This window comes from Pleurodeles waltl, chromosome 1_2 (assembly GCF_031143425.1).
Source record: "Pleurodeles waltl isolate 20211129_DDA chromosome 1_2, aPleWal1.hap1.20221129, whole genome shotgun sequence".
NCBI classification, from domain to species: Eukaryota; Metazoa; Chordata; class Amphibia; order Caudata; family Salamandridae; genus Pleurodeles; species Pleurodeles waltl.
The window spans coordinates 223,981,662-224,005,611 of record NC_090437.1 but is presented as its reverse complement, the minus strand read 5'-3'; positions in this window follow the sequence as shown (position 1 = coordinate 224,005,611).

Sequence of the window (23,950 nt, the reverse complement as noted above, 5' to 3'; positions counted from 1 at the left end):
TAGGATTAACATCCTACTGCAGACAATGGATCCCTCAGTTTGCATTAATATCTAAACCACTTGTACACCTCACAACATTGGAAGCAAGTGCAACACCCCAACTTCCCTGGACAGAGGAACATACACATGCATTCCAAACGTTGAAACAAGCAATGTGTCAGGCTCCTGTATTAGCTACCCCCGATTACCACAAAGATTTTACATTATTTGTTACTGAGAAAAATGGGACTGCTTTGTCAGTTCTTACACAGGAACAAGCAGGCAAACAAAGGCCGTGCGGATATTTTTCATCCACTCTGGATCCAGTAGCGCAAGCCCTTCCTGCATGCCTGAAAGCTGTAGCAGCGACAGCCCAAGCTATCAGACAAAGTGACACCATAGTATTAGGACACCCACTAGTAGTAAGGGTTCCTCATGCAGTGGAACTACTACTCAATAGAACACAGACTCAACATTTGACCATAGCCAGATTGACAGGGTATGAACTGACACTGTTCCAACCCCACATTCAAATACTTAGATGTAACACCCTGAATCCAGCGACACTCTTACCTCTCCCTGAAGAGACAGACGGAGTACATGATTGTATAGAAGTGATTGAACAAGTGACAAAACCAAGATCAGACCTAAGAGATATTCCTTTAAAAGAGGCGGAACAACATATATATGTGGACGGCTCATGTAAAAGAAATGAAAAAGGGGAACTGAAAGCGGCCTATGCAGTCACCACAAAAACACAGGTACTAGAATGTCGACAAATACCAATTCTCTCGGCGCAGGCTGCAGAATTAATAGCCTTGAGTAGAGCTTGTCACATAGGGAAGAGAAAAAAGATAAACATTTACACCGACTCACAGTATGCCTTTGGGGTAGTTCACAATTTCGGAACGCTATGGAGAGAAAGAGGCTTCATGACATCCCATGGATCAAAAATACAACATGCAGACCTCATAACACAGTTATTGGACGACATACACTTGCCCGAACAAATAGCTGTAATTAAATGCAAAGCACATTCAAAGGGAACAGACGATGTCGCTATAGGAAATGCCTTAGCAGACCAAACAGCTCAGGAAATGACACAAAAAGACATAGAAAAAGGGTCACCCCATGACCTTACATTTATAGGACATACACAAACTACCAGAGATACCACTATTGATATACTAGACATACAGAGTCATGCTACAAAAGAAGAAAAAGAAAAATGGAAAAAGGAGGGAGGGATCTTGACAGACCAGGGATGGATGGTGCCACACAAAGCAGTCTGGTATCTACCGGACGCCATGGTACAGATCATTATAGAAACAATACATGGGCCAGCCCATCTAGGAGAAAAGGCTATGCTAGATGCAACAAGATCTATATGGGACAATAAGCACCTTAGAGCCGCAGCCAAAAACAAGGTCCAAACATGCATGATATGTTGCCAGTACAACATCGGGAAGGGTGTGACAGTAGGCTCAGGAGGATTTCATCCTCCAGAACATCCTTTTGAGGTCATACAAATGGACTATATACAAATGGAAAGATGCAGAGGATACAAGTATGTCCTTGTAGTAGTATGTACATTAACAAGGTGGACAGAAGCCTACCCCGTACCTGATTATACTGCCAACACCACTGCCAAACAATTGATTAAGGAATACTTTCCTAGGTTTGGTCTACCTCGAGTTATATACTCTGACAATGGCCAACCATTCTCATCTGAATTAATGAAGAAAATTTCGCTCCTGCTGGGATACCAGTGGAAATTCCACTGCGTACGACACCCACAAGCAGCTGGTTTAGTCGAGCGACACAACCAAACGCTGAAAAACAAATTGGCAAATATTTGTGCCGATAAGAAAGTTGATTGGATAACAGCTTTACCCGTAGCATTGTTCTACATGAGAATGGTTCCCCATTCCAGGACTGGACTAGCTCCCTATGAGATCGTTTTTGGCAGACCACCTAACATATGGGGGACACCGCGAGCTAAGGCTATAACAGACATTGAATTACCTGTGTTGACAGATTATCTGGCTTCTTTGATGTCTGCACTTCAATCTTGTCGTTCACAGGTTGCAGCTGCATTTCCTGATAATACCGAACCCAAAGAACACCAGATCAGACCGGGAGACTGGGTCCTCATCCGGAATTTTGATCGCGCGACGCCTCTTGAGCCCAGGTGGAAGGAACCCAAGCTTGTTCTACTGGTTACCCGAACAGCCGTGAAAGTCGAAGGACGAAAGGGCTGGTTACACGCCAGCCACTGTAAGAAATACTTTTCTAAAGAAGGGGCAGAGGACACCTTGCCTCACCTGATTCCAAAACATTCCGAACAATTGACATTACCCACAGAAGAAACTCCCCAACAGTTATACAAGTCGAAACTTAGGTCTTCTTCCCGAGCCCAGGTCACTTAAGTCCAAACAAGCTCCTCTTGTTGGTGAAACGGCAGGGGCTCAAGGGAGATACGCCTAATGGCAAGGCTTGTGACAAAAACAAGGATGGAACAAAAGAGATTAAGGGACAAATATAAGAAAAGAATGTGCGCTGGGAAAAATATTTTTGTATTGATATTAATGTTTTTGTTGGCAGCAATAGCATGTGTGAGTTGGATACTGTATGTGGTTTTTCCTCCAAGCAAACGAGTTCAGACACCCCTTAATGACACTCAAGAACACACACATCACGATCTTCCACCTCATGAGTTGGCACATAGAGTAGCGATGCAGAACAACACCTTTGTGAAGCTATTACACTACTCCCATCAAGTGGTTAATACCACTAATTGCTGGGTATGTGGACAGATTCCCCCTCACCAAGACGAAGGGGGAATGCCATTAACACCATTTCCATTCTCATATAACGGCTCATGCGAGGCCTGGTTCGCCCTGATCACAGCTTATAACAGGTCTGAGATGTTAAAAGATCAAAAGGACTGGCCCTGGGGTAATCTAAACGCTGTCCTTCAAAAGGTCTGTTATCCTGATGAGGAAGGGTTGCCACAGGCTAATGGAACGGTATTCGAAAGCGAAGAATACCAACGGGATGGCTTGACTCTTAAGCTGAAAAGGTCCAGGTCTCAAGGAGAGGGAGGGCCAATAACCATATCCGTTTTCAAAGTAAAAGGATACCTGTGCATCCAGAAGACTGGCACTATCTCTGTAGGATACAGTGAATGCAATTTTACTGTGAAATTTACGGATCATGGTCGGTCCTCATTTCAGACCACCAGACATACCTATTTCATTTGCGGTCAGTCTGCCTATGTCCGTCTTCCCTACAACTGGGGGGGGAGATGTTATATATCCTTCTTGTTGCCACCTGTTTTCCTTGCCTCTTCAACGTACCACAAGGACCATCGAATTAGTACAGGGAGGTACAAGAGGTATATAGATACATCTGGAATAGATCAAACTGAAACTGCTGCGGAACAATATACTGATTTTAATAGAGGTTTTTTCTTCTTCATTGGACCAGTGCAGAACAGTAAGCTTATACGTAGACTTACTCGAACAGTAGAGGCAGTTGTGAATCAGACTATAGCCGCTTTGGGGAACTTGACTCAGGAACAATCCGCTATCAGAATGGTAGCGCTCCAGAATCGTCTAGTTCTCGACGTCATACTAGCGGAGAAGGGTGGGGCTTGTAAAATTATCGGGTCAAGCTGTTGCATTTTCATTCCCGATAACGCCCCTTCAGTCTATAAAGCTATTTCCAAATTACACAAAATAGCATCAGGATTACACCAGGAACCAGGCACCTGGACTTGGTCAGGATGGTTTTGGGGTTTGGTATCCTCCTGGGGCTGGAAGTTACTATCCATAGTTGGGATAATATTCGCAGTACTTATGGGGTGTTGTCTCTGCATACAATGTGGTCCACCGCTCTGTGGATTGTGTATTACCCTGTGCACTCCTAGAAGACATACTCAGGAGGAAGAAAATGCCAGGATCTACCTCAATGGCCTGTACTGACAGTGATTGCACTCTGGTGCAAGGAGGGGATGTGGAAAAATAAAATATCGCACCCTCATGCAATTACTGTGCCTTGACATCTGGACATCCATTTTGAGAGTAAGCATCCATTTTGAGAATGTGTTGACACTTTGGAGAATGCAGCTGAAGATAAATTGCAACGTGTAATGTGCTTTAGGCCTTAGGCAGGATGTTAGCCACCCACATAGCTGTGGTTAAGCCGATTCTTCCGTTTCTAAGAAAAGGCTCGTTTCGACAGAATAACCTGTGGTTGGAAGAAAGTCATGCTTGTTTTCCCTTGTACTCTATTTTTACCCCACGCTTCTGACATTTCTCCGTCTGCATGCTAGCTTCACATATTTCCACTGACGCACATCGGAGTGTTCCAGCTTCACATATTTCCACTGACGCATATAGACTGTTTTGTTTTTTTCTTTTTAAAGTTTGCTTGATGGAAAATTACCGAATACTGCCATTTGCTTGTGTTGTGCAAGAAATGTATAAAAGCTGCAAGCTGCGCAATGTTGGGCAGACCACTCCCTAACCCGCTTGGTGAGGGAGCTCTCCCTTAACTCGAGTTATTGAAATAAACCCTGATTATACTCCACGTCCCGGACTCTGTCTCCTTCCTCATTTACCTATTACTAGAAAATTATGAAATAAGATAAGGTAAAATAAATTATTTACCACAGCACAACCAGCCATTCCTGTGTTGTGGCTGTCTAGAGAGTATGCACAAACTGTAGCTATCGCCCAGGCCAGGAGTGGGTTGGAGATATGCTTCATCGTTATCATTCCAAATATTCAAAAAATGACAACGCTACTTCTGTCTGATCAGAAATTACCACTTAAAAGGGTATAAGGGAATTCCCAATTCTAACCTATGAGAGGAGCAAGTATCACAGTAGTGAAAACAAAATAGTCTGTTTGTCACTACTAGGACATGTCCCACCATTTACTTACACAGCAGCCTGCCCATAGGGCTACCTTGCTGGTGACTAATGTATAATAAAAGGGGAGTTTAAGGCTTGGCAAGTAGTTTTAATTGCCAAGACAAAGTGGCAGTAAATTGCACACACAGGCACTGCAGTGGCTGGCTGAAACAGGTTTGAAAGGCTAATTCTGTGGGTGGCACAATTAGTGTTGCAGGCCCCTAGTAGTATTTAATTTAGATACCCTGGGTAGATGGTATACCATTTACGAGAGACTTACAAGTAAATCAAATATGTCAAACCTGTATAGACCAACAATATAATGTTTAGAGGAGGAAGTGAATGCACTTTAGCACTGGTTAACAGTGGTAAAATGTCCAGAGTCCTAAAGCCAACAAAAAGAATGTCAGAAAAAACGGAGGAGGGAGACACAAAGTTTGGGCTAACCCTAAAAAATGGAACAGGTCGAACATGATGTCAAATAATATATCTGATAATAATGTAAAAATATTCAATTTAGTTTGTGAAGTCACTTAAATTATTTTTTGATGAATCAGATATATTTAGAGATTTTAATTTGTGGTGCTTACCAGCTCTTTGCTGGACCATAGAGCTTGCTCTAGTTGTCTGCCGACTGGGGCTGCTGCTGCTGGCAGTGGTACTGGTGGCGGTGCTGCCTCATCCTCCATCCCGCTGGTGCACTCACCTTCGGTGGATTGGGCCTCATGGGCACTGTGGGATGCAGCTTCCTCCGTCGCCGTTCTTACTCAGTGGCGTTGATTGCCCTGCCACCTGTGCCCTCTGTCATGGTGGATTCCAAGAGAAGAAAATGAGCAAAAACTGGTGAGGAGGATCGCTTCACCTGAAGGTTAAGAGGCAAGTGACAAAATGGCACTCAAGAACATGCATGCAATGAGGCAGAACGTTATGCCTATGGACTCTTACATTCAATGTATATCATCAATCATATCCATTTTAATAAATATGGGATGGTGAATGCCCTAAAAGGTAGCCACAGGCTACACCTGCTGATTCATCATTCATGACAGATGTCAGTCATCTGTCAACATAAACCTACAATGTGAGACTTGTTTATACCTGACAATATGATGGACCAATATTTCAAATGTGATGGAAGCATTCCCCATTTATGATATTTCTTCTGTCAATATCAACTACAATGTCTCCTACACAAAATATAGAGATAAACCTGCCGTGGTGTAAGGTATTGGCCAACGTAAACCAAAATAAGCATTTTTTAAATAAAAGAATAAAATAAATGTATCAAATATTTTGTACCCAATATTCTTGTTAACAAATAAAGTAGCATTACAATGTATAATAAAATATATGCACAATCCTAATTCAATTGTGACCAAAATATATTTGTTAGATTAGAATTACCCCTATTTATTTACTAAGTAGCTTGCAAAACTGAAGAAAATAATTCTAAAATTACTTTAAAAGTCAGCAGCATATTTATTTGTTCATGTTTTCATCCTAAATATTTTCAACATCTAACACCTTTGTGTAAAAAAATTTTATACATTGTGGAGAGATGTCCATCCTCCTGTACAGGGGATACGATTTAGAATGTTAAGTTAAGATAGAGTCTACAAAGCATTTCCTATTCTGGGAACTATGAAGGAAAGGCACATCATTAAGAAGGACCGGCTTAACAGTACCACAATTCAACCTTAGCTCAACAATTTAGATCAGAAGTGTAGCAGGACATTAAAAATGATACAGGCATCTCAACTATTGTGAAGTTATTTGTAGGGTTACATTTCTGTGCTACTGGCTCCTTCCAGTACACTCCAATGGGATGTTACAGCAAAAATGTTCTGCTGTTCTTAGTTATGTTTTGGATTGTCAGACAACATCCAATTTTCTACAGATAACGCTACACTCAATGATTTCAAGGCTGAGTTCTGAGGTTCGGTGGCATAAAACATGTTGTTGAGTCCATAGACAAGACGTATTGCATTGGCATCACTTGATTACCGAGAGCAAATGTCCTGCCATCTGAAGCATTTACACTCCATAAGTGTGCAGGTGGTTTCTATTTCAGGTCCCTACATCACCTGTGAGTGTGCAAGATTCCCTGGCTCCATTCATGACTGATTAGTGCTAACAGGTGCATACTGCAACATATGACAAATGAGGGCCTCGCTTGTTGGTAATCGTTAACATTAGTTTGGTTTTGAGATTATTTGCTCAGATGTTGACATTCAAACTACCTTAAAATTATGTTTTTTTCTGTGTATTTTTCCTGGGATTCAACTCATTCTAGCCACGTATGGCTTCTAAAACCATTGAGAAATTCAACAATTCCAGTGAAAGTTTGCTTCATTGAGGCCCGGTGTTGAACAAGAAAGCTTTGAGGAGAGGGCCTTTGGCTCCTGAAGGCCCATTTAAGCTGTGTGGACAAGTCTGAAGGCACACTCCCCTAGTCTTTCATAGGAAGGTCTGCCAAATAGTTATTTTGTGTGCTGCACAATGTTAGCCTGTAGAGGAACATCCCTTCATCTCTGATGATGACTACAAAGGGGAACCACAGGGTTATGTTGCTGAGATGCATCAGCAAGATGAAAGTGATTAAGATGAAGGCAGTCACCTCAGTCAAGAATTAATGGAAAATATCTTTACCAGAAGGTAAATTAATTGAAGTACAATGACAGTATATAAATACAATATGCATAGATCCTATTTTACAATGTTAATTGGTAATACTATATTTTTACATGTTCTGCTGCAAACATCTTTGGTGCATAAATTAAGCAATTATTTTGTTCAATGACCATGACAAAAATATATGCAATGTGTAATACAGAGATGGGCTTGTTAGTGAGACTGTATTTATTACCCTTCTTTTTTTAAATAAATTAATAATTGAATTGAAAAAGACAAGCGATTTTCACACACTTATTAACATGTCAGCTTAATCCTTCCTATGTCATGTCATTCTGTAATCTGCTGGAGCACTACCAAGTCATTGGTGGATATTTTGCAATTTTGCTCAGCACTCAGAAAGTATCTTTATGACTGAGGAGTCTCTGCACATAAAAAGTTGGGACAGTCCTATATTTTTATGTGCAGAGACTATGCAAATATAAATATGCTACTAGTAAAATACCTTTGTGAATAGCAAATAGTAGTAAACTTCCACAAAAGTGTACATTTACCTTTGTGAACCAGATCCTAAAAATTAAAACTTTCTGCAAAGGTGTAAGTGGCATGTCTCCACCTCTAGAGTAATGCAATTGCCTTACTCAGGTGTGGATGGGTGACATCCCCCTTTATACCTCTCCTTAGCCCTCCATAAAACCCATCTTACTCCTATCTCATTTCATCCCCTTCAGTAGTAAGTTTCCCTTTTTTCCCGCCCACTCCTCTTTGACCTTCCCACAATTATGACTAAAATCTATTCTTACCTATGCAGAGACTCTGCAGATGAGGTTGTGAACTCAGCACATATAAGTATAGGCAAAAGTTACTCTTTTTAGTATGTTTTGTTGTACTCCAAAATGTACTACAAAGTTCACTTTGTGAATCAGGCCCATTAATTTACGTTAAGCTTGTCTCCTGTGTGCAATGGCAGCTAGAGTTTGAGGTCATGTTGAAAGCTTTCCCTTTACCTAAAAGGTTAATGATCTCATTATTGTAATGGACTACAATCCAACACTATTAATAATTCACTTTCACGTAGTAAATATTAAAGTTATGTATTTAGTAGTGACAGACATCATGTTTGAAAGCGGTATTAATAGGTTGCCTGTAGTGGAGAGATTTGAGTTAGAGTATAGGGGCGCCAGAGTGGAGAGAGGATAAATTGGTTTGGGTAGTAAAGTATTATTTGGACATGCCAGCCTCTACTCTGCCTGGAATTTTGACAATCCCTTCATTTTGGAGTATATACAATACCACCTCCTCCTGGGGCATGAGACCTGGGAGAACCTCTACGAGTTGTCAGGGCATCTTGGTATGCCCTAGAAGTGACCAAGCTTATTCTCCGCCTCAGATCATTCCAGCACTTGTGAATGCCCTTTTTTGAGCCCCTGGTGTTGGAGAAAGCATTCACCTTACCAACTATTCTGTCTCACGTCTGCTTTCTCCGACTCATGGTTGTTGTCTGAAACAAGGCTCCAAACAACCGTGGCTCAACCTTCACTTTCGCATCTTCGATAAATGCTAACTTATTTTCAGAAAAATCAGTGGCCTTTACAGCCGCCTTTTTGGCAAATTAAAAATACAAGTATTGAAGTGGATGTACTGCTGCTGATGTGAGGTGAGGTGGTTAACATTTTGCATGGTTAGAGCATTAGCGTAAGGTGTAGATATGATTGATAAGTTGATACAGAGCAGCTTTATGTGTGTTAACGGACACAGCTGTCAATGTGATCCATGTTCTGCAGTCTGAAAACATCCCCAACATTGCTCTACTCTGTTGTGATGTTCCCCTGTTCCTCTCCAATGGTGGCCAACTCTAAATATGGTGAACATGTGTACACTAACAGCCAGATGTAGCAAAGTGTTTGCGCCTCGCAAACGGCGAAAATCGCCGTTTGCGAGGCGCAAAAGCCACTTTGCTATTCAGAAATGCATATTGCAAGTCGGGACCGACTCGCAATATGCATTTCCGACTCGCAAATAGGAAGGGGTGTTCCCTTCCTATTTGCGAGTCTGAGTGGGATGCAATACCATTTGCGACCGCTTACGCGGTCGCAAATCGTATCGCAGTTACCATCCACTTCAAGTGGATGGTAACCCACTCGCAAATTGGAAGGGGTCCCCATGGGACCCCTTCCAGTTTGTGAATGGACCCCAAACATTTTTTTCAGGGCAGGTAGTGGTCCAAGGGACCACTGCCTGCCCTGAAAAAAAACCGAAACTAAAGGTTTCGTTTTTTTTTTTAAGTGCAGCTCCTTTAAGAAAAACGGGCTACACTTAAAAAAAAAAAATGCTTTATTGAAAGCAGTCACGAACATGGAGGTCTGCTGACGACAGCAGGCCTCCATGTTTGCGAGTGCCTTGACTCGCTATGGGGCCGCAATTTGCGACCCACCTCATGAATATTCATGAGGTGGGTCATTGCGACCCCATAGCGAGTCGCAGTCGGTGTCTGAGACACCGTACTGCATAACATTTTGCGAGTTGCAAATAGCGAGTCGCTATGACTCGCTATTTGCAAGTCGCAAAATGTTTAGTTGCTACATCTGGCCCTAAATCAATGCTGGGGGAGTTATGCCCATCAATGATGGACTTGGAAACTGATGACGTGGAACCTGATGACGGAGTACTGATAATCAGTTAATGGATCCTACTCCCTCATGATGAATAACAGTCCTTCAGCACCAACTTTAAATATAGCTGAGGGTATTTTATCAGCCTGATAGACTGATCAGTTCCTCCGTAATGAAGAAATGACTGTCTGTACTCCAAACTCTAAATCAGTCCTTCAGTATTTCAACAAGCCTTCCATTAAAACAAAAATGATGACATTAAAATAAATATTTGTTATTGACCTAGCCTCAACCAAAGGAATCAGAATTACTTCAAATGAACTAGACTAGGTGAAGGGGGTGGAAATGCCTTTGTTTATAACATTATAACCCCCAAGAATGGACCTTTGCCTCCCTTCCTGAGCTGTGTATGAACACTGTACCCACTCATAAATCATTTAAAGTATGTTAGGATTTAAATATATATATGTTCATCACCCTCACCATCCCTTTAGTTCTTCTGGTAGCTTCAGCCTATAAAGATGCAACCTATATTCAACAGCCATGTTTGATTCAAGGAGACATAGGCATGTTAGGCCAGATCAAGGTTTGGATAATTTTGTGTAGAGAATGTATGGAAGACTTTAGATGAAGAAGAAGACGCCTCAACAGATTCTCGGGACAGCTTCTATTGCAGGTAGCACTAACGTACCCACACCACCAGAGAGTCAGATATAATTAGGGATTTCTCATTACATCTTTAAACTGTGTTGTATTCTGAAGATGGTTATTTCACTGTTTGAGCAATCTGGAATTATTAAATTGTCATGTAAATCCCTTTGTATTATCCTTTATGGATATGGTATGTTATCTAGTTTGGCACTGAGAGCATCCTAAGTTCAGTGTACTCACTGGTATTCACTGGTTGAACCTCTAGCTGGAAGATACTGCCCTTCACAAACTTTAGGTAAAATTTAGAATATGGAGAAGTGTCAATAAGAAATCAAGGGCCACATGTAGGAAGCAAACGAATTGCGATTCGGAAATAGCGACTCCTTGTGAATCACTATTTCTGACTCGCAAAACGGGATGCAGGTAAAAATTGCAATACCAAATTGCGATTTGGTGGGGAGTCGCACCAAATTTTGCGATCTAGCAATTTGCAAAATAGCTATTTGCAAGGTCACAATTTGCGAGGTTGCAAATTGCACAAGGGTGTGGTCCGGAGTCACAAATTGCGACTGGCTAGCAAATTGCACGAAGGTGCAAATAAAATAGGTGAAAACACACTTCTTGGTTCTGAGTGATGACATCAGAACCAGGAAGTACCTCCATGGAAGAGGGAGGAGCCTACGCACCACAGACAGCAGAGGCAGACCCAACTGAGAGGAGCAACAACAGCCATGTCATCTCAGGACAAGGAGACACCCACTGCTGGGAGGAAGAGGAAACTTACGTTTTCCGAAAAGGAGCTGGAGGTCCTGACCGAGGAGTGCTGCCTGCACCATGATGTCTTGTTTGGCAAGGCATCAATGAGTGTCCCTGACACCCAAAAGAAGAAGATCTGGCAGGACATCCTTAGTAAGATCAATGCGATCGGAGTCAGCCATCGCTCCATTAATGAGGACCGCAAAAGGTGGCACGACCGAAGGTCCAGGACCAAGGAAAGGGTGGCAGGGCGGATGAGGGAGATGCACGGAACTGGAGGAGGACCATCAACAGTATCACCCCCTACAGCCAGAGAGCATGGTGGAGACCACTCTGGAGCCAGAGGATGTGGTAGGAATCGGAGACCTGGACAGTTCTGTACTGGGAACATCCAAAAGTAAATACCAAAAATCACTTATTTACACCACTCAATGCACCATGCACACAACCACAGTACACAAAAGCATGCATCCTCCAGATATGCTCCATTAACATATTGCAACCTACAGAACAATTAATTATGGGCAATGTAGTACAGTAGTCCAACTTGAGAGAAATATTTACTCTGATACACCAAGCATATGTGAGGCACTGACAGTGTATCCCCTGTGTCGCACAGGTCTCTCACAAGGACCCACCAACAACCCTACTGTGCAGGGAGAAGAATCTGCCACCAACACAGCAGACAAGGCAGCCAGTGTAACTGCATTACACTACTCGTCCAACATGACGAGACAGATATTGATCTTGAGGCAGGCAACATGACACCGGGGCCACTGATGAGTGGGAGTCAGCCACATTGGTGAGCTGGGTCTGGGCGGAGACGGCAACGTCCAACACAATCAGCCAGTGAGGAGGATGTCACCAGTGAGCAATTCCTAGGTCTGGAGGCATCCTTACTGAGAAGTCACCGGCTGCAAAATAAACAAATGCGGGTTACGAACATGAACCTGCACAGACTGCAACAGACCCTCTCCCAGGGTTTTGCCAATGTGGACAACCAATTTACTGCCATGAACAACAACATGGCAAACCTCACCAGCTCCATCAATGACTTGGTCAGGGAAATGGTGGCAGATGGGGCCCATGCAAGGTGCAGAGAGCGCAACACTGCTGCCCGCTTGGACTGACTGAGTCAATCAATTGAGCGCCTTGCAACCACAACTATCTGCCTGTCAAAGCACACCAGAAAGCTGCAGGTAGAACTTGGCCATTTTGTTGGTGATATGGCAAGGGGACTAGGGCGCATCAACCATGCAGTGGACCTAATAGAGACCACCCAGGCAACAAGGGGCATTGGCGATACCCCTCAGGATAGTGAGGACATCTCCAGCATCAGCAGTGTATCTGCCTCAGATGCACGCATCTTGCAGAGTAGCAGTGCCCGCCAAGGATCAGGGGACCAACCAGGATTGGGCCATGGTGGCCATAGTCGCAGGAGGGTGTGAGCTACCTATTCTGTGTTTTGACCGAGGCACATGATGTTAATGTGTCAGACATTACATTTTGCTTTTTTAGTGCAGTTGAGATGTCAAAAGTTCATCATTGCATTCCTGACATTAAAGGGATTATTTGTTGTACTGCACAACCTGGCTATGTGTGTCTTACATTTGTGAGTGTTGTCACGGTTGCCACGTACCTGCCAAAGTAGTGAGTTGCAATGTGGTTCCGTCTCTGCCTGCCCTCCAATGCGATGCTACCATCCCCAGGCTGTCTGTGTAGTAGCTCTTGCTCCTTATCCTCCGAATCTGTGTCATCGAGGGTGAGATATAGCCCATGTCTGGTGGCAATGGTGTGGAGGATGGCACATGTTGCAATGATCTTGCATGCAGTTTCAGGGAGATACTGGAGTGCCCCTCCACTTTTGTGCAGGCATCAGAAACGTGACTTCAACAAGCAAAGGTCCTCTCAATGACAGCTCTGGTCCGCCGATGTACTATGTTGTATCGCCTCTCATTCTGATTGCCAGGTGTTAGGTATAGGGTGAGTATCCATGGTCTCAGAGCATATGCACTGTCACCTGTGTGACAAAAGAGCCAAAATTGGCAGGGCATCACAGGGTTACACAGTGACATGTATTTAAGACATCAGAGTGTACTAGACAGTACCTAATAAATATCCTTTGCTAAACTTCCCACGTTCTAGGTGTTGGTGTATCCCACTGTGCCTGAATATGTATGCATCATGTGAACTCCCTGGATATTTTGCCACTATGTCAGTAATGACATTATGGGCATCACATACCACTTGGATGTTTAGTGAGTGGGTACATTTCCTATTGCGGAACACATATTCCAGATTTGCTGGTAGGCAAATTGGTATATGTGTCCCATCCACACACCCTATTACATGGGGGAAGTTGGCAATTCTGTAGAAGTCCAACTTGGTGCTGTTAATTTCCGCCTAATTCCTGGGAAGGTATATATATCTGGACATGTGTGCAAGTATGGCATCTAGGAACCGTCTGAAGAATCGTGAGAGGGCACTTTGGGGCACCCCGCCTGCAACAGCAATCACCCCTTGATAGCTACCCGAAGCCAAGAGGTGCGGTGAGCAGAGCACTTGCACATGTGTGGGGATGGAGCAGCCACGCATTTTTTGGCGTTCAAGCTGAGGTTGCAGCTGTTCAATGATCTCTAGGATAACTGCGCTGCTCAGTCTGTATTTATCATAAATCTTGTCCTCAGTTTGTTGAAATAGTGTCTGCCTGTTCGGTATATCCTCTCCTGTCTCTGCGTCCTCCTCCTCTGCTGGGCAGCCTGGACTCTCCTTCTCTATGCAATCACATAGAGAGCAGCCATTTTGAGAAACCCAGATGCCTTCTGGGTCTCCTTTTATACTTTGGTTCTGGTTACCACCTGTTTGGAATCAGTGCTAATCTGGGTGTGCAAAACTGGCTTTTTGAGACTTCTCACAATTTGCGACTGCCTTGTGCATTCGGTTTGTGAATCGCAATTTGTGACTTCTTTATTGCGAGTCGCAATTCCAAGTCACAATTTGGTTAAGGGTTGCATCACTATTTGGAACTCCGAAATGGCATCGAAACATACCATTTCACTTTTTGCGAGGTCGCAAATAGCATTGCGACTGATTTGCGACTCGCAAATCTTTCGTACATCTGGCCCTTAGTCCCTTTCACAGTTATTCACATCTGAGGAACCATGCTGTGTACCTTAATCCTGAATAATACCTTAGGTTCATTTATTGGATCATAGAAATATTTGGCATGTGATCTGGTCATTTAAAAGATAAAGGGGCATATTTAATAATGTTTCATGCGACACAAGGCAGCAAGCAAAGTTGCTACACTGCGTTGCATGAAGCAGAGGCCAAGATTATCCTTGCATTGCACAAGGAGACAGCAGGATAACACAAAGGTTTCAGTAAAATTTACAAAGCCATAAAAGGGGGGATATGCGCCGCCTTGAATGGGTTTGTGAAGAAATGTAACTCGAAGCAGCGGCTTGCACTGTGTTACATTACATTTGAACTGATAGGCTTTCCATGGATGGAGCTTGGTTGTTTCCTTGCATTCACCCATGGATTTGAGGCAGTTCCAGATTCACAATGTTTGTAATCCTGGGATTTGCTTCAAAACGGTACTGCCCCTAGAAGATGGCGTATCACAGAGAAAAACTTTTTTTCTCCTGGTTATGTCCTCTTTGTACCCATGGTGCATTATGCATCACATAGAGAAAGAGGAAAATGACTCAAAGGATTGTTTTGTGGAGGAAGATCTTCTCTCCCGCACAAAAACAATCATGTCTGTAACTCAGGCACCTTTGCACTATGATGCAAGAGGGCCTGCGCTGGTGCTAGGCAGTGCACAATGAGCCAGTTTAAGGAGAGAAAAGAAATGCTTCATATCCTGGGGGTATTTCAGCTCTCTCTGTTTCATGCACCGCAGCACAGCAACTTTGCTTGCTACCCTGCATTGCATGAAATATTAGTAAATATGCCCAGGAGAGAGCAGAATGCATTTATTAGCCAGACAACTTCAATCTTTTCTAATCTGAATATTGTCTAGATCCATTTCAGGATTTGGGGTCTAAGTGCACTTTAAGTAGTCCCCGGTGATTTGTTTTACACGAGAGAAATCTTCGGTAATTTGCTATTGCTATAGTACGTATTTTTGCATAATAATCGCGTTTCCCCTTATGCTTTACATATACGTTTCTCTTCGAGGAGACTTGGAATTAAGAAATGTTACTGAAAATACACTGAGCAGGCACCTTGCATGGGTTTTGTACATGAGGGCATATGCGCCATTCAGATAATATGCGTATTTTTTGCAAACATTACACAAAGCATATGGGGAAAAATTACGCATTTTATTACGCAATTACATTCATAACTATGAGAATGGGGCTGCTTTGGCCTGCAGCTATTCAGTAATGAAAGTTCCTTGGAGGCCAATTCTGGTTTGTGGTTTATTTAACCAAGTGTGTGGTCTTCCCACTCGAAAAGAAGAGGCAATGTTTGGGTAACCAATAAGATAAAAGCTGCCAGAATCTCACTAGTCCGGGTGTCTGTAATTGCTTTAGGCTCTCAAAATGGAATCCAACTCTCTAGAATTTACAGTGCAGGAGTTCGTCACGGTGTGGAACGCCAGTGGTATATGGCAGTTCCCTATTGGAAACTAAAAAATGAGCATGTTTTTGAATGCTGCTTTCTGCAGACTGACCTTCCAGGATAACAAGACATCCCGGATTTGCAGGGGCTGTACTGGTTTAAGGACATGTAGCAGAAAGTCCTAACATTTCTCTCGGAAGGAATCACATGGCAGTGGTTTCAAAGAAAGGATAAAGTGAGCATGACATCTGCATGTAAATGTTACCCATGCTCACACTTTGATAGACCCCTCTCAAGACAATGCAAAGGATGTGAAGGATGGATTAGCATTTTGTTACCAACACAGCTGCATCCTCTCCTGTAAGAGCCCTTCCGTGTAGTGAGTGCTTTTGAAATGAAGCAAAGTTAGTCTTCTTCTGAGAGAAGGGGAAGCTGTAGAGATTGTCCTCCGATGCTTCAAAGTGTGACCAAAAATATGACTTGCACGCTGAGTCGATTTTGTTTCCGCACATTTACATCGCTTGTGAGTTTACTATTTGGCAATAGTAAAATTACCACGGTACTGTGCAAATACGATTAAAATTCCATGGAATGGGTCAATGGGGAATTATAGTGTGGAGCCAATTCTAGCTATGAAACCACTCGGAATCCCGTATTTCATGCTCCTAGCAGGTGGTAAATAAATGGATGTGCTAGGTGTGTGGCGACCAGGAGAAGGAGGAGGGTGCAGGATGAAGGCAGGGAGGGGAAGTCTTTTTTAGCAGGGTGAAGCATAGTATATCATCCCATTATAATAAAAAAAAAAGTGTTATGAGACTTGGTTGTAGCTGCAGGTAAAGCTTTATTCGACTTTTCCAGCTCTTTTTCTGGCAGGTCATGTTCTTCCACAGTCAGTGAATCCAGGTGTGAAAAATCCTAACCACTAATAATCTGTCGGGTTAAAATTATAATTGACTGATTTGTAATCAGGAGGAACATGTCAAGTTTTTCTGGCAAGTCCATTTTACATGGAAATTGCAACTATATTTTTAGGTTTTGCTATACGTACACTTGCACACATGCTTGCAAAATCTTTTCTTAGTAAAAAAAAACATAAAAGGGGCTTGGAACCAGCACCTTACTTACCTTAACTTGCCACTGGCTTGCTCTGATTTCCCTACTTCGGATTGGCAAGCATGTGGTCTTCACGTCACTTCCTGTCATCATCTTCATCTTCTTTGCTGATCTTGCCATCGAGTGCCTGTGGACCAATTTCTCCTTTGAGTCACTTCCTATGGGACACTGGCCAGTGTCCTTCCTCTGGCTGCGACGATGAAGGTACTTGTTTTTTCTTCCTGCATGTCGTCTTCTTTCTTCATTGACGTATTCTTTCTTTGCTGCCATTTTCTCTGTCTTCTTTCTTCGTTGCTGTGTTCTTTTTTCTTTCAGCAAGCGTCTTCTTACCTCGCTGATGTCTTCTTTCTTTGATGCCTTCTTCTCTGTCTTTTTTCTTTGTTGCCATCCGTCTTTTTTTTGTCTTTCTGCATACCATCTTCGCTTTCTTCTTCACTGCATGCCGTGTTCTATCCTCTCACGTCTGCAATCTTCTCACATCTTCTGTCTTCTCACGCCTTATGTCTTCTGCCGTCTTTTGTCTTCTACCGTTTTCTTTCATCTTTCGTCTTCTGCTTCTTCCCTTTTCTGTCTTCTTCCATCTTCTGTCTTCAGCCATCTTCTTTCTTCTAACACGAATGCCAATGCATTTCACCTTTGTTTTTTTCTATGTAACTGGCTTACAAATATTAGAAAAATGTTATATTAATGTTTTTTAATTTAATAAAACAAACATTATTATACAATTTCTCTAATATTTGTAAGCCAGTTACATAGAAAAAAGACAAAAGCGAAACCTATTGGCCTTGCCAATGCTTGTTGATTTAGCAGCTGCTGGCCAAATGTTGCATTGTTAAAGAGCACCAGAAGAGGTCTGCACATAGCAGGTAAATTGACATATCTGCCTCAGCCGTTGCCAAATGGAGGTTTACCATCTGACGAGTTTTCACAAAATCAGTCTTTACCATTTGTATTTGTAAAAATATGCAACATGGATTACTGGATGGGGTTACCAGCAATATAGCTGGCTAGCACGTGTTACTTGTGAAGTGGACATCTCACTGATAGGGTTAAAAGTGAAGTGCAATACCCATGTCTGTCCTATGTCTTTGAGTGTTGTCATGTGATCATGGTGGTTGCCGAATTATTATTATTATAGTTATTGTTTTATCCTACTTTTTACTTGTGGAAATACGACGACCCTGGCACAAGACCTTATTAAGGGCGTGCTTTCCAACTGTGTTTGCTTTCTGATGTATTTTATTTCCAAGCTGAAAACTAGAATATAAACTCTTCCTCAATTAGCATGGAAAAGAGTGTCGTACTTATTCTTGGCACTTTGCGCAATTGCCCTTTCGGATATTTTCACACTCCGCCCGAGTTATTCGACATTTAAGAGTCTCACACATACTTAAACAATCTTGCTACCACTCCATCATTTATGGGCCACAACACAGAAGCACATGTAAATTAGCGCAAATAGGATTGAATCTATTTCCATTTAGAAGGATTCGAAATTAGATACACTTAGAACACATAAGGCGGGAAGTCATTGAGAAACCAAAGATTGAAAGTTCGGAGCTATGCACTTCATTTGAAGGCCTAGGGGAGACGTGCTCAGGTAATTACCATGCTATTTCAATGCAGAGAAAAAAGCAGGTATTTGCATATAGTAGATACGTTTTAAACAAACCAATTTAAGCCTTTTCACATGGAAGTTCTAACAAGGCTTTTTTCACTCTGGATATGCTAATAATATATGTAGCTAGAGGGATCAAGGTAGACAGACAGATAGATAGACAAACAGAAAAAAGGATGGATGGATGGATAGATAGATAGATAGATAGATAGATAGATAGATAGATAGATAGATAGATAGATAGATAGATAGATAGATAGATATCCTGTCCGCTGTATTACGATTCCATTATATTCTATGGAAATCATAACATGGCAGACAGAATATTTGTCACAGATGTGACGGAGTATTCCATCCGCCAAGATTGCAATCAGGCCCTAATTGTTTGAAGGGGTGCTAAGCCTTGGAAGTTTGTGAACACCAACAAATATGGACACTGGTTGGTATTTACAATCACTTATTTATTTTCCTACCCTGCAAAAAGGTAAAATCTTAGATGTTGATGCTCCTCATTTCCAGGGGTGGCAGAATTGTCATCATTTGCCTTTTGACGTCAATGACATCACAGGAAGTTACATTATATGGCTTTTCAAGTAACGTCATCAGAGCTGTCTCTGTGCTGTGATTGGCTGTGAAGCTTGATTGGGATGGGTAGAGCAGGTTGTTTCTCTCATGGTGTTTTCAGGTGACTTAGTGGTTAATGGCTTTCTCTAGGATTCTGGCGGGGAACGGGAATAGAGAGATCGGGCAGTAATTCTGGAGCTTTCTCAGGTCTTTGGAGGACTTCTTGAGGAGGGGTCTGATCTCTGCGTGTTTCCAGGCTTCTGAAAAAGTGGCTGTGGTTAACAAGGCATTGACGATGGTGATGAGCTGGCGGCTGATCTTGTTTCTTCTGAGGCTGAAGATCCTGTGGGGGCAGAGTCCAATGGTGCTCCTGAGTGGATAGAGCTCATGAGTGCCATTGTGTTCAGTGTGCTGAGTTGTCCCCATGCGGTGAGCGGGAGGCCGTGGTTGAGGTTGATGGGATACTGGGGAGGTCGAAGGTTTGAGGATTGAAGTTACAGTAGATGGTTCTTATCTTGTGGTGGAAGTGGTTGGTGAGGGCATCGTAGAGGTCTTGGGAGGGGGGTGTAGCTTTTGATGGTGGCTGGGCAGGCAAACTCTCTGACAATGGTGAAAAGATGTCACGACTTATGCGTTGCTTGAACCTGGAGTCCGCTGAACGAGTAGTGAGGTTCTTTTTCCACAATGTTCGGCCTTGGCCCAGGTAGGGGTGACTCTTTCTGGTAGGCACGGTGCTGCAGACGATAGGAACGCCAAGGGCAGTCCGTTTCCTTCAGAAGTAGTGCCAGAGGGAAAAAACTCAAAAAAAAGGGGAAAAAACCTCAAAAAGGAATTTTCCTGAAACAGGAGCAAAATTCAATAAGTAAATATAAGATCAAAAATGAACAGGAAAACACTGGAACAGAAGTGTCACCAGTATCTGACTCAAGGATGAAGGAGCAAAGACACCATCCAAAACAGAAAGTGTTGCAGCACAAAGAGGGAAAGAATCACAGCCCTTAAATACCCCAAAACAGGAAGCGACCAACAGGAAGTGCAAGGACACCATATTAGATAGGTAAAAACACATAGAAAATAATGGACAAGGAGCCATAGAGAGTAGGGAACCAAAGCATGCTGGGAAGAGAGGGGAATAATGGGAAAGAAGGAAAGATATAAAGGGAAGCACAAATGAGGGCAACAGAAAGAAAGGACAACAATAGCAGGTGAGTGGGGGAGGTTACATATGCCAGAAAGCGTGCTGCGCTAGAAAGAAACGAGGCCCCATGCCCAATTTGGGGCCTCAGATGCTGCAAGAAAGGCTGGGGGCGTGACGCGCCTCAGCACCCGAGCCGAGTGTTCAGCTCCTGCCGCGCGCCACAGCGCAACAGTAGGTCCCCCCCCCCGAAGCCCCAGGTTTGTGCGGAAACAAGCAGTGAAATTCACGAATCAGAAGAGGGGCGTGAACAGAAGACGCATCTTCCCAAGGGCATTCGCTAAGAGGGTAACCCTTCCAATGAATCAGATATTGAAGACGGTTGCGAAAGACACAAGAGTCACAAATTTCTTGTACCTCATATTCTGGTTCATCATTCAACAACAAGGGAGGAGGTCAAGGAAACTGCTGAGAGAAAGGATCAGGCATATCAGGTTTGAGCTGGGAAACATAAAAAACTGGATGGATTTTCCAGGTACAAGGTGAGTGAAGACGGACAGTGACAGGATTAATAAGCTGAAGAATATGGAAAGGACCACAGTAACGAGGTGTAAAGTTGTTCTGAAAGAGTCGTGAAGGCAGAAATTTTGAAGAAAGCCAGACTTTATCCTGGATGTGATATACTTGAGCTCCCCTGCGCTTTTTTTCTGCCATTCTCTTCATGTATCTCTTAGTGTCCAGCAAGTTAGACTGAATCATTCTATGGATCTTTCAAAGTCGGTTGGAAAAGGAGGTGACAGCAGGAAGAGAAGAGGTAGACTGAGGAGTAGTAGGAAAAGAGGTAGGATGATAGCCATAGGAACAGAAAAAGGGGGTGACCTTGGAGGCACTATGGACAGTGTTGTTGTAAGAGAATTCAGCAATAGGAAGGTAAGTGTTCCAGTTACTCTGGGTAGAATTACAAAAGCAGCGAAGGTACTGCTCTAGTCCTTGGTTGAGACGTTCGGTTTGCCCATTGGTTTGGGGATGGAAACCAGATGACAATGCTATATTGATATTCAGGATCATACAGAAATGTTTCCAGAACCGGGAAATGTACTGAGGTCCCCTGTCAGATACAATGCTGTGTGGGAGTCCATGTAGACGAAAAATATGATGGATGAATATCTGACTTAGTTCTTGAGAGGTGGGTAATTTCTTCAGGGCAGTGAAGTGAGCCATTTTCGTAAAGTAATCTATTGTCACCATGATAACCCGATTTCCTGCTGATGGAGGTAGTGAACACATGAAATCAGTAGAAATGGTGTGCCAAGGAGCAGGTGGAACAGGTAATGGTTGCAGTAATCCCGCTGGCCTGGTACGGGGTATCTTTACTTGGGCACATATGGGTCAGGCCTGTACATAACTTTTGACATCTGATTTCCAAGTAGGCCACCAGAAAGATCGCAAGAGTAATTCCTGCGTGGCCTTGATGCCTCTATGACCAGCAACCGAAGATTCATGGCACATCTACAACACCTTTTCTCGTACTTCTCTTGTAGGGAGGAACAACAGGTTCCTATAATAATAATATCCCTCTGTTTACATATTAGGGGGTTTAAGTCCTCCAGTTCTTGTTCAGAAAGGTTGGAATATTCCAGTTGTACCTCATCCAGGAATGATTGAGCTACACCGATGATCTTGCTGGGCTCAAGTAGATATTGTGATGGGGTAGGAGTACAATCTGGATAACGGCGAGACAGAGCATCGGCCAGTATGTTTTGGGATCCAGGAATGTAGGTGACATAGAAGTCGTACTGACTAAAGAAAAAGGCCCAACAAGCCTGACAACTGTTCTGGCATTGAAAGTTACGTAAACGTTGAGGATTACGATGGTCTGTTCTCACCTCGAAGGGCTCTTTTGGAACCCATAAGGAATTGCCTCCACTCTTGGCAGGCAGTCTTCAGGGCTAATAACTCCCTTTCCAATACTGAGTAATGTTGTTCAGACACTGAGAGTACATGAGACAGATAAAACACAGGATGTTCTAGACCATTATCATCTTGTTGTTGAAGTAGGACTGCTCCGATGGCTCTTTCGGAACCATCAGTAACAACCACAAATTGTTTGTTGGTATCTGGATGTCTTAGTATTGGTGCTTGAGTGAAGGCCTTTTTTAGACTTTGAAAAGCTGTTTCAGCCACCTTTGTCCAGACAAATCCATTGCATACATTTTCCTTCTTTAATGTTTGAGTAATGTGACTGGTCTGTTCGCAAAGTCTAAAATAAACTGTCGATAAAAGTTCGCCAGTCCTAGAAAACATTGAGTCTCCTTAATGGAGGAAGGGGAAGGCCAGTCTAGGATAGCTTGTACCTTTTCCGGATCCATAGCTATTCCAGTGGGACTAATGTGATAACCCAAATATTTGACTTTGGTCTTATCAAACTCACATTTCTCTGGTTTACAGGACAGTTGATGTAGCCTGAGTCTTTGGAGGACTTGTTTAACGTGTGTAGAATGAAGTTCAGGACGTCTAGAATATATAGGGATATCGTCTAAGTAGATTACTACTGTATGGTTCAAGAGATCAGAAAACACAGAGTCTTAAATCTTTGAAAAATTGATGGGGCATTAGTGAGGCAAAGGGCATAACTCTGTATTCATAATGACCAAATGGTGTTTGAAAGGCAGTCTTCCACTCATCTCCTTCTTTGATGCGCAAAAGGTGGTAAGCTCCACGAAGATCTAACTTGGTAAATCGTTGAGCCCCTCTGACTGCCTCCAGAATATCTTTGAAGAGGGGTAAAGGATAACGGTCTTTCATAGTGATGTTATTTAAACCACAAAATCCAAGCAGGGACGAAGATCTTTAGTCCTCTTGGGTACAAAAAAGAGAGGAGCTCCCGCCGGAGAGGACGATGGTACAATAAGACCCCTGTGCAGATTTTCTTGGAGATAATCTTTGAAAACTTCCTTTTCAGGTTCTGTGAGAGAATACATTCTCCCAAAGGGAACGATCGCCCCATGTTCCAGGGGAATTGTACAGTCATAATCTTGATGTGGGGGCAAAACAGGTCTGGATGGTTTTTGGAATACATCTTGAAATTCTAGATAGTGATCGGGACTCCTTGGACTGCATTGATGGAACAACCTGTAGTGAGTTCAGAAGGCATACATTTTTTGGGTGACCAGTACGTGTCTGAGGCAAAACAATTTTCATTACAAAACTGTGAGGACAAGGAAATAGTCCTGGTTTCCCAATTTATATAAGGATTATGTTTTATGAACTACGGAATCCCTAAGATTATAGCATGATTGGGAGATGATATCAAGTCAAAGGAGATGTGTTCTTGGTAGTTCTCAAACTGTAAACTTAGAATCAGGATAGTAGTATTGACTGGACCAGAGGATATTAAGGAC